Genomic DNA, 13,760 nt, shown 5'->3' on the forward strand with positions numbered 1-13,760 from the left:
ATGAACCCTTTGGGACATTCTGCTATGAAGTCTTCACAACATGTCAGCACCTTGAGCTGCCACACAGACCCTTGAGTACCATTTTCCCTGTGGGTATTTGATAGAGAAGGGCCTTTTGCTCTTGCAATTTCCTGACACCTTTTTGTGTTATGAATGCACCAACCATTTTAAAACCTCCATTCTCTGTATTACATAGAATATGCTTGTAACTCTCTCTGATTATGCTAGTGGGTGTATTATTTAGAGAGAGAGAGAGAGAGAGAGAGAGAGAGAGAGACCACACTAGTTATATGGCTATAACTAGTGTGGTAAAGTATTTAACAGTCTTGGTCTCAGACTTGGGAGATCTGGATTCAAATCACTGCTCACTGTGCGACCTTTGGCCAGTCACGTTTTCTCAGGCTAACCTATCACACACCCTAGGGATCTTGCTCTGGGCTCCTTGGGGAAGGGATGAGATTCTATGAAATGAGTAATACATTTCTACTGTAGAAGTGCAGAAGAACTTTTACTTGGATGTAACTCCCTATGAGTTCAATAGGATTTATTCTCTAGTACTGTATAATGATAGTGGGCTTCAAGGTCATAGGAATACACTTGGATCTATCATTCTTGCCCATATGAATGCCTGGATGGATATGCATTGTAACCATCCAGTATCAGCTCTGCAAACAAAGCTTTGTAATACTCTGTGTATCTGCAAAATGGATACAATATAAAAGGAATACAATTTATGAACATAGGCAAAATCATCATGGCCATTCAGAACAAGAAATAGTAACAATGCACATTCCTATGGCTGTAGGGGTTGGGGGAGGCTATACTAGTGTGCCTCAGAATTATTCAACATGGATATAGCAAAAAACTAATGCAAGACATTGTGCAGAATCATTCCCATCCTAAAGCATTCCTGCAGCCATATGTAATAAAGTAATGTTTCATAGTAGACTTGCACCACATAATTTAAGCAAACATACTTTACAGGTCTAAGGAAGACAATATACATATACAGCATATGGAAAAGCAGAGGGGGGACATCTGGGTTTGTGCAATTGTGGCAATAGGTAACATAGTAAATTCTGAAATGGTAGATACTGTATGTTCAGCTGCATGATTAAGGGTTGCAAGATGCTACCATCTTAAAGTAAATGAGAGTTTTCTTATTAATTTTAATAAAAGGATTGCACCTGCTCTGGCTACTTTACAGTGCAATCCTATACACTACAGTCGGTTACACTTAAATACCAACACATACCAAAAAATACCACCCATCCAAACATTGCATGGATTTACTGTGATAGTGAATGTGAAGTCAAAAAACCTTTGCAGGTCAGGGAAAGTGTAAGGAAGAAAGGAAGCAAACACTAACACATTTACTGCTCTGAGCTGTTTGCCACTAAGATCTGACCCACCCACCCCAAATCCCATCCAGTGGCAGCTACTTCACACACCTGCATTGGGAAACTGCTTCAGGCAGCCTGTTTCAGGATACACAGCAAGCAGAGAGAGAGTGGTCCCTTGTACATGACTCAAAGAGCTATCAAATGCAATCTGACTGAACAAGCACTCCATGTTGAAATGCAATTCATACCATTAAGAGGGGACACGGAGCAATAAAGATTTATTTAGAAAAATGTTTCCTACTTTTCTTGCAAAATGCCTTACACACTAACCAACACAACAGTGCTGAAAGACCAGCTCCATCAGGCCTCTTATTTTTCCACAGTCACCCAGCGGCAGCAATCTCGTTTAAAAAAAAAAGGAAGGAAGAATATTCTTGTTTATTAAATGTATATCCTGCACTTCCTCACACAGGAGCCCAGGATGGCAAGCAACAAGAAATTTAAAAAGTCCTCCTAGTGGTGCAGCAATAAAACTGCTAGCACAATGCAAAGCTAAGGGTTGTGTATGGTTTCAAATTAGATGGGGGACCATGTATTGAGATTCCTGCATTGCAGGAGATTGGACTAGAGAATACCTCAAAGACTCCCTGCAAAAGAGCCTGATGTTGGGAAAGATGGAGGGCACAAGGAGAAGGGGACGACAGAGGATGAGATGGTTGGACAGTGTTCTCAAAGCTACCAGCATGAGTTTGACCAAACTGCAGGAGGCAGTGGAAGACAGGAGTGCCTGGCGTGCTCTGGTCCATGGGGTCACGAAGAGTCGGACACGACTGAATGACTAAATGACAATAAAACACAGAACAGGACAGAGCAAAACTGCTCATCCCTACAGAGAATTTATTGTTGGCATGCATTCTCTCTGGAGTTGTACTCCATGTTACAGAGCCTCCAGGAGAAGTTGAGCATTTACTCTCACCAGTCCCATGCCATGGAACACTCTGCCAGCAGGGATTTGGCAGGCATCCTCACTCTTGACTTCCAGGTGTCTCTTGACATTTTTATGCTGGCAGGCCTTTGCAGATGTTTACATTGATTAGCCAGTCACTCTTATGATAGACAGAGCTCAGAGGCTGGGGAGGTGCTTGGACAGGCAGAAGCAGGCAAGCCAAGTTCAAGGTGCTTTTAGGATCACCACTCTGAGGGGCTACCAGCAATTCTTGAAGTGACACTAAAATTAGGTCCATGAAAAATCTTAACATGAGTCAGAGATCACCAGGACCAATTTCTATTAAATCCTGTTTTCAGTTATAGAGCTCAACTCTGGAAAATGTGCAGTAACAATAAAGAAAGGGGAGCCTTTTGTTCAGTACTGAATTGCAAATAGCCACATTACTAGGATTGAGAAAATAATTTATAGGTAGAAGGGTGTGATTTATACAGACCCAGCATCGCCTTTTCAAAAATTGAGCATTATTGTGTGCCTTTATTGGTTTCTAAAAGAAGGGGGGGCCCTCTGCAAGTTTTTAATAACTGTGGCATTTATTTTTTTACAAACCCAAAACAGAATTTTTAAAGATATATTTTAAAAGTGATACTAACATTAATATGTTTTATGATGGCTCCTACATGGGATGGCATGCAGCCTTTAGAGTGATATTATGCAAATGCAGCTGTGAAAACTAATAGCAAAAATCTGCATTTTTCCACATTTGCAGCATGTTATGTGCGTTTGTAATCTCTGCTGTTAGTAGCATCTCTTACTCATCAAACAAAACTCAGAATATGCTGCCCGCTATTTAAATTCTCTACAAACATCAAAGCCAGACATTTGAATAAGCAATTTAATGTATACATTTTGATTCAGTTCAGTATTCTGATCATCTCCTGGTTGGAATAGTATTCAGGAGGATGATTGAAGAGAAATACACCACTCAGAATATCAATTGGAATATTCTTGCAATACACTGTTCTGTGAGGATAGTGCAGTACTGAGATTACATTCTACATATAATCAAATTCTGATGCCTCTACACACACTCTTGGTATAACCATTCCTTTATAATGTTGTATGCAAAACACAGCACTCAGATATTTTGAAGCACATACAGTCTTCAGCTACAGCTTTGTCCAAACTGGTGAGAAAATAAGACTCAATGAGGAGGGCAGGGGAGGAAGGCACTGTTGCAGACATGTTGACTCTGTGAAAGGCATCCTTGCCATCTTCATGATTTTGAGAAAGGAGATAGTGTATTACCTTTTTCACTGTAACAGCTGAAGTGTGAAGAGAGGCTGAGTATTTAAATTCAATATAAATTTACACGTTGGTTCCTAGTTGTTTGCTGATGACTTATTTAAATCTTGGAATATTCTGATGTGTGAAGTATTTATTGATGGCTTGCATTTTCTAATTTCTAGTTTCTCTCATCTAAACTTTTATTCTTATTGTCATTTTATTTCTAAGCTACTCTTCATCTGACAATTTCAGGGCAGTGTACTTCAATACATACAATCCTACATAATGTAAGAAATGTATTATACAATCTTAACATGAAACACACTGTGCAGCATACATCATCCCAACAAATTCATGGAAACCAGAGTATCAAGTATAAGACTCATGCTAATTACTATCTTTTATGAGTGAGTTGATGCAACTGTTTAAGGACTGATCACTTCTCTCTAAAAATAAAAGTTCCTTTCAGGATGTGTCAGCTCCTAGAGCCTGAGTCATATAGGACAAACCTTAGAAAAGGACGGTGAGCCCCACCAGCCCAGACTGGGTTATGTGCTGGTACCAGGAGCAGTGTGATTTTACTAGCCAGGTCTCCAGGTCAGCCCTTATGAAGAATGGCCTGCCATTGGACTTGGTCAAAAACATGCACTCAGGTACATAATTGCCATAACTTGGGACTTTCTTTTGTCAGAGGGTGTCCCACACACCAAAGGCAAAGGAAGCTGTGAACCCAGAAATAACCAGTTACAAATTGGGGGTGCTCACTTTGCAGCAAAAAGTTTCCCCTTTTCAAACTTAGTTCCTGGAGAGTTAAGTGCTTCCAGAGCATAGTTTACACTGATGCAGAAAATGTGGCTCCACAAAATCTATAAAAGAGCCCTCAGTTTCCACCTGGCTGGTGCAATACATGAGTAGCTCAGTTGGTTAGGGCATGGTGCTGATAATGCCAAGGTTGCAGGTTTGATCCCCATATGGGAAACTGCATATTCCTGCCTTGATGATCCTCAGGCTCCCTTCCAACTCTATGATTCTATGTACCCCTCAGCTCCTTGTTATAGCTGTCTTATGGACAACACCACTGCTGTGTTTCAGCAGTCATGTCTTGTACTAAGATCTGGCGCTTGCCTTCATTCTCAGCTGGACAGCTCCCCTATCTTGCTGGTGAGACCATGACTCCAAACCACAATCTGTTGTGTTGATATATTCTGTTTTAAATGGTTGTCATCTGCCATGGGACCTTACAGTGAAGGGCAGATAATACACTGAAATAATAATTCTGCCTTAGTCTTTCAACAGCCTACCATGCAAAAGCTTGACCAAGAAACAGAGTCCAGAATGAAACAATGCAGATAGGAGCAGACTTGATTCTAAAGGACTGCGCTGGTAGCTACGGACAGTGTAACAGGCTTAACTCCCATCTAGGTTTGTCTTTCAGTGGGTAATGGGAGGAGCAGGAAGTTGCAAAGCACAGCAACAAAAGAGCAAATAAGTCAGAGAAAGCCTGAGGGGGAAAATAAGTTATGTGAGCATAAATAAAGAAGTGGCAGAACAAACATCAGTAAGAAGATAATTTAAGGAGTTACAAATTGATAACAAAAAGGGGAAATGAGAAAGTGCACAGTGTGGTTGGCTTAATAAGGAGACAGTTGCCAGAAGAATGAAGAGAATGAAAGGGAACATACAAACGTCTCTGTTTTCAGTTCATAGAGTCCTTTCTACAGGTCAGTTACACTGGGTGTGAGACACTGCTATCATAGGTATTATTAGGTTGGGGGGAGGAAGAAGTGGGGAGAAAGAGGTGGGAGAAAGAAGGGGGGAATGATCTTTCATTCTTTTGCATAGTGTTTGTACGGAGTTTTTGTGTCAGCTTCATGTGGATTGATGGATAGGTTTTTTGTTTGTATTTAAAGATTCCTAGTACTTGCAGTGATGCACTGGTGACACATGTAGTTTAGCTGTAAGAGGAGGCAGAACAGTACTTTATCAGGTCTACTAAAGGAAAAAACCAAAACAAAAATACAGCTTTAAACTGCAACCAGGCAGATTAAGTTGGCCAGCAAAAGCTCAGTCACAGACACACCACTGTCACTCCAGAAAGCAGAAGGGCTGTGTAAATTTTTGTTATAGCAAATTATGGAATCATCTCTGTAGGTGTGTGAATAGAATCTTAATAAGCATGTGTAGGAGTAAGGTTTGATGCAGACATCCTATTTCTAACCTAATTAGGATACAATGTTGAACCTTTAGTGACACCAGCTAACCAGATCATTCTGAACTGCAGATTCCAGGCTTTGCAAATTGGCATGGCAGTAAATCTTAGTTGTACTCTAGAATGCATCTACTCCTCTAAATAACAGGTGCCAAAGATCTGTTGGATATACTGACATCCTATTTTAGGGCCAGGCATTGTACAATTCAGTTGTCTAATTCCTTCCACAGTATTGCACTTGGGCCAATGCAAGGCGTTTTGCTGCCCAAAGCAGGGTAGCTTACCTCTACTTTTTAGTAAAATTGTGTAGTGAAAATCATAATAAATAATGGCATTTCACAATTGTACTGAGTGCAAATAAATGGTGTCGGTTGTGGACAGAGCTCAGTTATAGTGTACATGTTTCATATGCAAGAGATTGCATGTTCAATCTCTTGTATCTCCAGCTGGGGTCAGGAAAGACTGTGGAACCTTGGAAAGCTGTTGCCAGTCAGTGTAGACCAGGAGTAGGCAACCTGGTATCCTCCATATAGGCTGGACTACAACAACTAGCAGCCCTGACTACTGGGCTATGCTACCTGAGGCTGATGGGAGTTGTATTACATCAGTTTACCTATGTAGATAATACAGAGCTAGATGGACAAATGTTCTGCCACGGTATATGCACACGCATACCCACACATGAGCATACATTCCCTGCTCTACCTTTCCTCCCCTTTCAGGTTTCAACTACTGTGCTCTATCTCTCTCCTTTCTTATTTTAGATGTTGTACCTTCTGTTGTCTCTTTCTAGCATTACCTGGTGCTGCTGGACCATCCTTGTGCTAAATGTCCCTTGTCCCATCCTAAATCTCAGCTTCAATTTGCAAAAGTTATGGATGTAACCTTGTACAGCAGTGCCATTGGTAACAACTGCCTTTACTGGTACACTGGAACCCAAACACCGTAATTCACAGGATTAGGTGATGAAGTTTTCCTAGCTTCACATCCTATCTTTTCCCTTTCATAGTTGTGACTTAATGCAGTTTGACCTTCCTTATTTCTTTTGATCATTCAAAAGACTTTGAAAGAACTATTATGAAAATAAACTGAACAGTCTGTACTATAAAGATCCCAGAATTCTGGCAGAAGCAAATGAAATGATCAGGAAAAAAAACGAGTAAAACTAATGCCACCAGCTGATATATTAGTTCACATTATGTTTTCCAGGGGGAAATGTCTCTGGGCTTTCTTCTGTGCTCATTTACCACTTGTCAATCAATCAATCAATCAAGGTGATACTTCATATATAATTAGGTAGAATACCTTGATGGAATTTTAATTTTAATACATTTCGAGTTCTGTTCATCAATCCTTCAAGGCTGTGAAAGTTGCACAGAGTGTTGTAAAAGAAGCAGGTTGTGAAGCTTTTATATATTTCCAGGTGACCTTCTGTTGTGAAAATACTCTCAGAAGAATCAGTCTTTATATTATGCAAATTAAGATATATGGATCAAGGATACTCTGACACTATCCTAGAGTTAACAGCATGAACAATATAAATTATTGGTACAGCTATTTGAGCTGTTCATCTGATTCTTTGACGAAACCATCCTATTGGGATAATATAAAATACAGTAGCTTTTGTACCTATACACCTAACTTGTTATCATGATTACCAATTAGAGAGAAGAGAGAGGTGTTTAAGAAGCACCTCTCTCTTCTCTCTAATTGTGAATAAGACCTAATGACTAGGAAAGTAGACAGAGGTCAAATGGCAGAAAAAATAGGAGACAACTGAATGATGTTCTTGCAGTATCACAAAAGTGAGTGGAAATACATGTTTCTGATAGGAAATAACAACGGGGATTAATGGCAGCTCATCTGAATTTACCATGAATAGCTGAAACTTTAGGGTCTCTGGATAGCTAGAAGATGCGAGTGCCTTTATCCTGATTAAATTAAATCTCCCAAAGAAGTGAAAATACACCCCTCCCACACACACACACAAAGCTACTTTGCAACAAATGATCTTTCTGTGCAAGTTTTTTGATCCCTTATGAAACATCCAATAATTAGAACACACATAGGAGAAAAACTTGAAAAGACTTCATTAGGATCTAAGCAAAATTCAAGGGAAGTGTCACAGCACCTAGAATACCCACAGGCATGCTACAGAACTTTGCATTTGACATTACTGTTATTAAGGGAAGAGTAATAAATGTGGTTTAAGCTTCCTAAGGATGGTAGTACATGCCCTGCATTACACATATTTAAATCGCTGGAGGATCAAGGCACAGAATAATCTCTCTCTAGAGACAAGACATGAAATAAAAATAAAGATTTAAAACAAAGCAAATTAATATAGTGAGTCTCCCGCATAGACAGATTTTTAACAGAGACCACATGAAGCATGTGAAAGCAATATAACTAAGGATGCCATTCCAAAGCAAGCAACATGCTTGTGATTACAAGGGTGAATTGGGAAATGGTTGATATGGCTGTACTTTGAAATTGCTTCAATTTTATCACCATATGTCCTTGCACCATTGTGTCCTATAATTTACAGACCATGTGTTGCCTGTCATTTCATATTTTAGAGTACAGATACAAAATAAAGTTTATTTAGGCGGTACAAAAAGCCTACATACCCTTCCTAACTTAAATTACAGGCAACGTCTGTCAACAATTTTATTTTAATGAAAACTACTATATCTCAACACCCCATATGAAATAAGAGGTACAGGAACATCAGCTTGGAAGATTAAAGCTCTACAATTGCTATCAACAATAAACAAACAAAATCCTATTCATTGTAAACAAAATTAGGACAAGTAAATGGTACCCAAAGATTTTCCTTAATGAACCCAACATTCATTTAAAATGGGTGGAACTAACTGTTATATGACTTCGTATTCTGAATTTCAAATCTGATCTTTAAAAATTAGCATGAATTCAAGTTTTACCACTTGGTTGGGGAAGACTGCTATGAATACAAAAATAGGCAGGTGGGACTAGGAAGGAAATAAACTGTACAAAAGAGAATATGAGTGGTATTGAAGTCTCTGTTAATGACTTACACTAGAGGTAGTCAATGTAGTGCCCTCCAGATATTGTTTGAGAACTGCTCCATGACCATGCTGGCAGAGGATGCTGGGATTTGGGGTCCAACAACCTCTGGAGGGAAGCATGCTGGCTATCCCTGACTTACACATTCTCCATTTTTGTAATACTTTTGTATTTAAGCATTGTGCACGTTGGGCTGTGTTCTACTAGATGTAGACCCATTGAAATTAATGGACCTGAGGTATTCAAGTCCATTAATTTCAATTGGCCTACTGCATGTAGAACTTGGTTGTATCCAACCTTTTGACTATTTCTTCCAAATATTAGAATTAACTCAGCATAATTGACAAGCTTAGAAGTTTATTTGAATGAGAGAAAGGGGGTTGGTGGACAGCAACCTAGGGGTGGTTGGACAAAATCTGACAGTCTGTTCCACTCTATCCCAGGGTTTTATTCACAAAGGGGCACACATCCCCCCCCCCCAGCAAATATCTAAAAATCATCGAACTAGGCATAACATAAGTATACAAGACTCTCCTGTTCATACTCAAGTTCCTTTCTGACTTTCAAGTAGAAAGTTATTCCCACTCTGCTTTCTGGCTAAAAAGCAGAAGGCTAACATTCCACATCAACACAGAAACTAGTCAATCTTTTCCCATTGGGATCAACATCTCTTAACTTTGCCCTTCTGGTACAGTGGTTAATTTGTGATAGTACTCAATGGTTTAGAACTAATATCTGTTCAGAAAGCCAGGCAATGGAGCAATCTATGGTCTCTTCAATGTGACAGACAGTTCTGAATAATTACATGCTTGGTTGTAGGCAAAGTCTTTATGACATGGGCATCATAATCATAGTTTATGATTTTTAAAAAACTGTAGTTTCATCTGAGAAATACTCTTCTGACAAGTTTAGCAACTTGGCTGACCCCCAACTTGGGACACATTTTAATCAGAGGAAAAGCTAGCAGAAACATCTTTCTTTCTGCCTGTAGACCATGTGCTGAATGTTTGCCGTGTTAGAGAAACCTACTGCAATTCCCACTGGAGAAAAATGACCTATTTTCAAGAACACGCAAGGAAGTGTTCTGAAATAAACTCAATTGCTAGCTGCACTTCCTCGGGTACAATAGTAACCATGCTACCTAGAGAAATTTGATACTACAAATGAGGGAAAGAATGCAACTAAATGCCAAAGGCTCAACAACTAAATATATGTTAACATACAGAATCTGTACAGATACATATGCTCCCATTCATTTTGGTCAAGAGCCAGTAAACTGTTGAGAAAATAAGGGTGGATCATAAAGGACACAGGACATAGACATACTGTTTAATAATTGCAGAGTGAAAAAGCTGGACTAGCTATTTATTTATCTTTCAACTCTGTCTGCATTTCTTTCAAGCTAAAAACCAGAGTCAGATCATGGTATATAAACATATTTTGTAAATAAATAAAATATACTATGGCCTATATTACGCAGAACTGGAGCTGATTTTGGTCCTATGAGGCGACAGCAAAAATGCTTAGAGATTTCATACTAGAGCAGAGTTTTCTAAACTGTGTGTCGTGACTCGTTATTATGTTGGGTGCAGTGTGTAGGTTTGTCATGCAAACACTCCCCGCACTCTTCCAGAGGCTGGAAATGGGTTAGTTTAACCTCCAGTTTGCTAATAAAACTGAATTACTGTGTTGTGAAATGATGCATGTCTATAAAGGGTGTCACCAACATGAAATGTTTGGAAAGCTTTGTTTCTAGAGATTTAAATTTTATGATTTTACTGAGTTACAGTGCAATCCTATGCTTGTTTCAATCAGAAGAAGTCCCATTATGTTCAATGGTGTGTGCTCTCTGGCAAACTTGCATAGGATTGCAGCCTAAAAATCCAACTAAGTTGTACTCAGAGTATTCATTGAGATGAATAGACTTGACCAATTTAAGTTAATTATTTTCAATGGGTCAACTGTAAGTATGGTTTAGCGGGATATCACCCACTGTTTCCAAACATATGATTTTATATTGACACTGAATTCCATAAGTTAGCAACATTTATCAGATAGTTAATTATTCTGTTTAAACTTATAACAGTAAGAGCAATAGGTGTTCAATTGCTTGGGTCTTTTTTATTTGCATTTGAAATGTAAATCAGACTGTGCAACTGTAATTTTAGATTTTGGAGTTCTGTCAATTTTTTCCCTAGTTCCATTTCTGTATATTGGCAGCTCTGGCATTGGCTGCTATGAAAATATATTCAAATGGCTAGATTAACAGAGAAGCCTTGATGCTTAATCTCTCCCCCCCCCCCCCTTTTTAACCTACTGGCTAATTCAAGCATCTGAATTGTCCCAGAGATTGGTGAAGAATTGTCAAGTATTTTTTGTTACTCAGCCAATAATTGAGAGACAGAGTAAGTAAAACATCATTTTGAAAATGTGTTTCTCTGCCAGATTCTGTGACCTGAATTTTAAAGCATTTTTCCCACTTTCATATTTTTTGAAACAAAAGCAAACATATGTAATAACCAATTGGAATAAGTCAGAGGTGTCCATGAGATGCAAGCAATTTTATGGATGGCAGAATAGCAATTTTGCTTAAATGACAGAGCTCCATAATATGTCTCTTATTTAAATGACTCAAAAATAAGATATGTGGACATAAAAGTGAAAACAGAATATGAACCCAAATATTTTAGGAATCAGGGCACTTAGTAATCATTTCCAATGAACATATCATTGTATGTGTCAAACAAGCTCATACCTAAGACTTTTGGGGGGTTATGTGTATTCAGCTGGTCATTGATTTCACAAGCTGTGCAAACCTACTGTGTTTGTGAATTGAATTGAGAAAAATGCACTAACACCAGCAATTGTGCACATTTACATTAAGGCATGAAGAATAGGTATACAAAATAGAAACCATAAATAGGGATTTTTGTGCATAGTCCAATCAATATCTGGGCATTTTCAACTGCAGCATTATTGTGAACCAGCCTGGAATAAATTTCTGATGAAGGACAGTATATAAATATTTCAAATGCTGGAGAATATAAATTCATCGACTTCTTTCATACATTTCCTGGCAAATATACATAATCTGCAGATGGAGACTCAACATACAGTTAAAATAGGGTTTTTAAAAGCGTGTGGTGTACTGGCACAACAAAATATTGAATCCTGCTCTATAAAAATGAGAGGATCCAATCCTGTATGGTGCTGGCCACCGCAATCCACTTGTATCCCAGTACCCGCATCCCATGGGATCGATTGGGCCTTGTTTCTCCTGGGAAGACACAGTCATTGGTCTGGCAGGTCTCACCGCCCCCGCCATCTTGCCTGATTCTTCTGTCTCACAGATGCACCTCCACCCTCACCCCTGACAGCCATGGATTGCTCTGGGCCAATCAAACCTGACTTTCAGCAGTCTATGTCTCTGTATACCCATCTCGTCTAATGCTGTCTGAATATGCCCTATATAACTTGGACGTTGGGTGAATCTGGTGAACAGCTCTACTGCTGATATGTCCCCTGCCAACCTAGCAGCTTGAAAGCACGCCAGTTGATATGTTCAATTTGTGTGTGTCTCCCACATCACTTCAAGATTAAGCATGCTAGATATCAATATCTATGACAGCATTTGCTGACTTTAATGGACTGTATCCATGGACAGCCCAGTTCACAATGATTTTTTTTATATATATAGTGCCCCATATGAGTAAGAGATCTAATGAAGAATGCAGGCAATGAGTCCTAAGCAACTGGAAGTCAAAGGGTATGTTTAATTCTATATAGCTCAGATCTCACTCAGTGCAACCCTGAAGTTTCACAGAGGTTGAACATTTCCCCAGCTCAAGGGCTGAGATTTTGCTCTTTGTTATCAAATCTTCAAGGATCCCAGTGACATAGTTTAACTATTAAGAGAAGCTATAATTATAACTACAACATGGTGGCTTTTAATCACTTGCCTACAGATATGATCTGCACTTATAGTTCATATATGCAGTCTCTTTAGGAGGCAGCCAGTTTCACTAAAACATCATTAATGTAATTAATATATTTCATTACCTTTGTTCTGCTTCAGCTGCTCAAATTGAATGCAAACACAGAAGGATTTTGTCAGCTAAGTAAGAAGAAGAAATGTCAACTATAATACAAAATTTCTTCATTATGATTCTTGAATTTGATTGTGGCACTGAAGCAAAATGTATTTGTCAGGATAATGGCAAAAGAAAGGCAAAAGAAAGTAAAACAAAAGGAAGTCTTTGTTATTTTAAATAGTTGAGTTGTTACACAATATGATGGACTTCTTCTGTTGTACCTTAACGGATAGCAACACAATCAATAAGTGGCTGTAACAATTTCGTTCTGCTTCACCCACTGTAATTGAAAAGTAACTCAAGCAGAACTTTGTAACGGTTTGTGGTATTTTTTTTTGTCCTTTTTAGCTTTTTTATATTAAGATGAAGATTAGGCTTTAGTGGTCAAAGTAGGGGTAATTGTTATTATAATCACCTTTCAACATGATGTCTTATCTATGAGAATAATCATGTAAGACCACTGTAGAACGATCGAGGAAGCCTAAAGGAAAAACCATGAATTTGAAACTGAATGGCTGGCACAATATTTTTATTACAAGAAAGAGGAAACAGGGAGATCTATGATTCCTTAAAAGTATCAAGCTGAAGATAGTCCCAACTCCCTCTATAAGGAATGGCAGAATACCAAACCCTATATAGTGTCACCTCGGGTTAAGAACTTAATTCGTTCTGGAGGTCTGTTCTTAACCTGAAGCTGTTCTTAACCTGAGGTACCACTTTAGCTAATGGGGCCTCCTGGTGCCGCCGCCACATGATTTCTGTTCTCATCCTGAAGCAAAGTTCTTAACCTGAGGTACTATTTCTGAGTTAGCGGAGTCTGTAACCCGAGGTACCAC

General features: G+C 38.9%; 1 protein-coding gene across 2 annotated transcripts in view; it reads right to left on the reverse strand.

Annotated features, from left to right (window-relative positions):
* The window catches only part of BEND5 (BEN domain containing 5), a 736,551-nt gene that overhangs the window by 335,993 nt on the left and 386,798 nt on the right, over positions 1–13,760 (reverse strand). The gene's annotated exons all lie outside the window — the stretch shown is intronic.

Source organism: Podarcis gaigeae (assembly GCF_964106915.1).
Source record: "Podarcis gaigeae genome assembly, chromosome: 6".
Lineage (NCBI taxonomy): Eukaryota > Metazoa > Chordata > Lepidosauria > Squamata > Lacertidae > Podarcis > Podarcis gaigeae.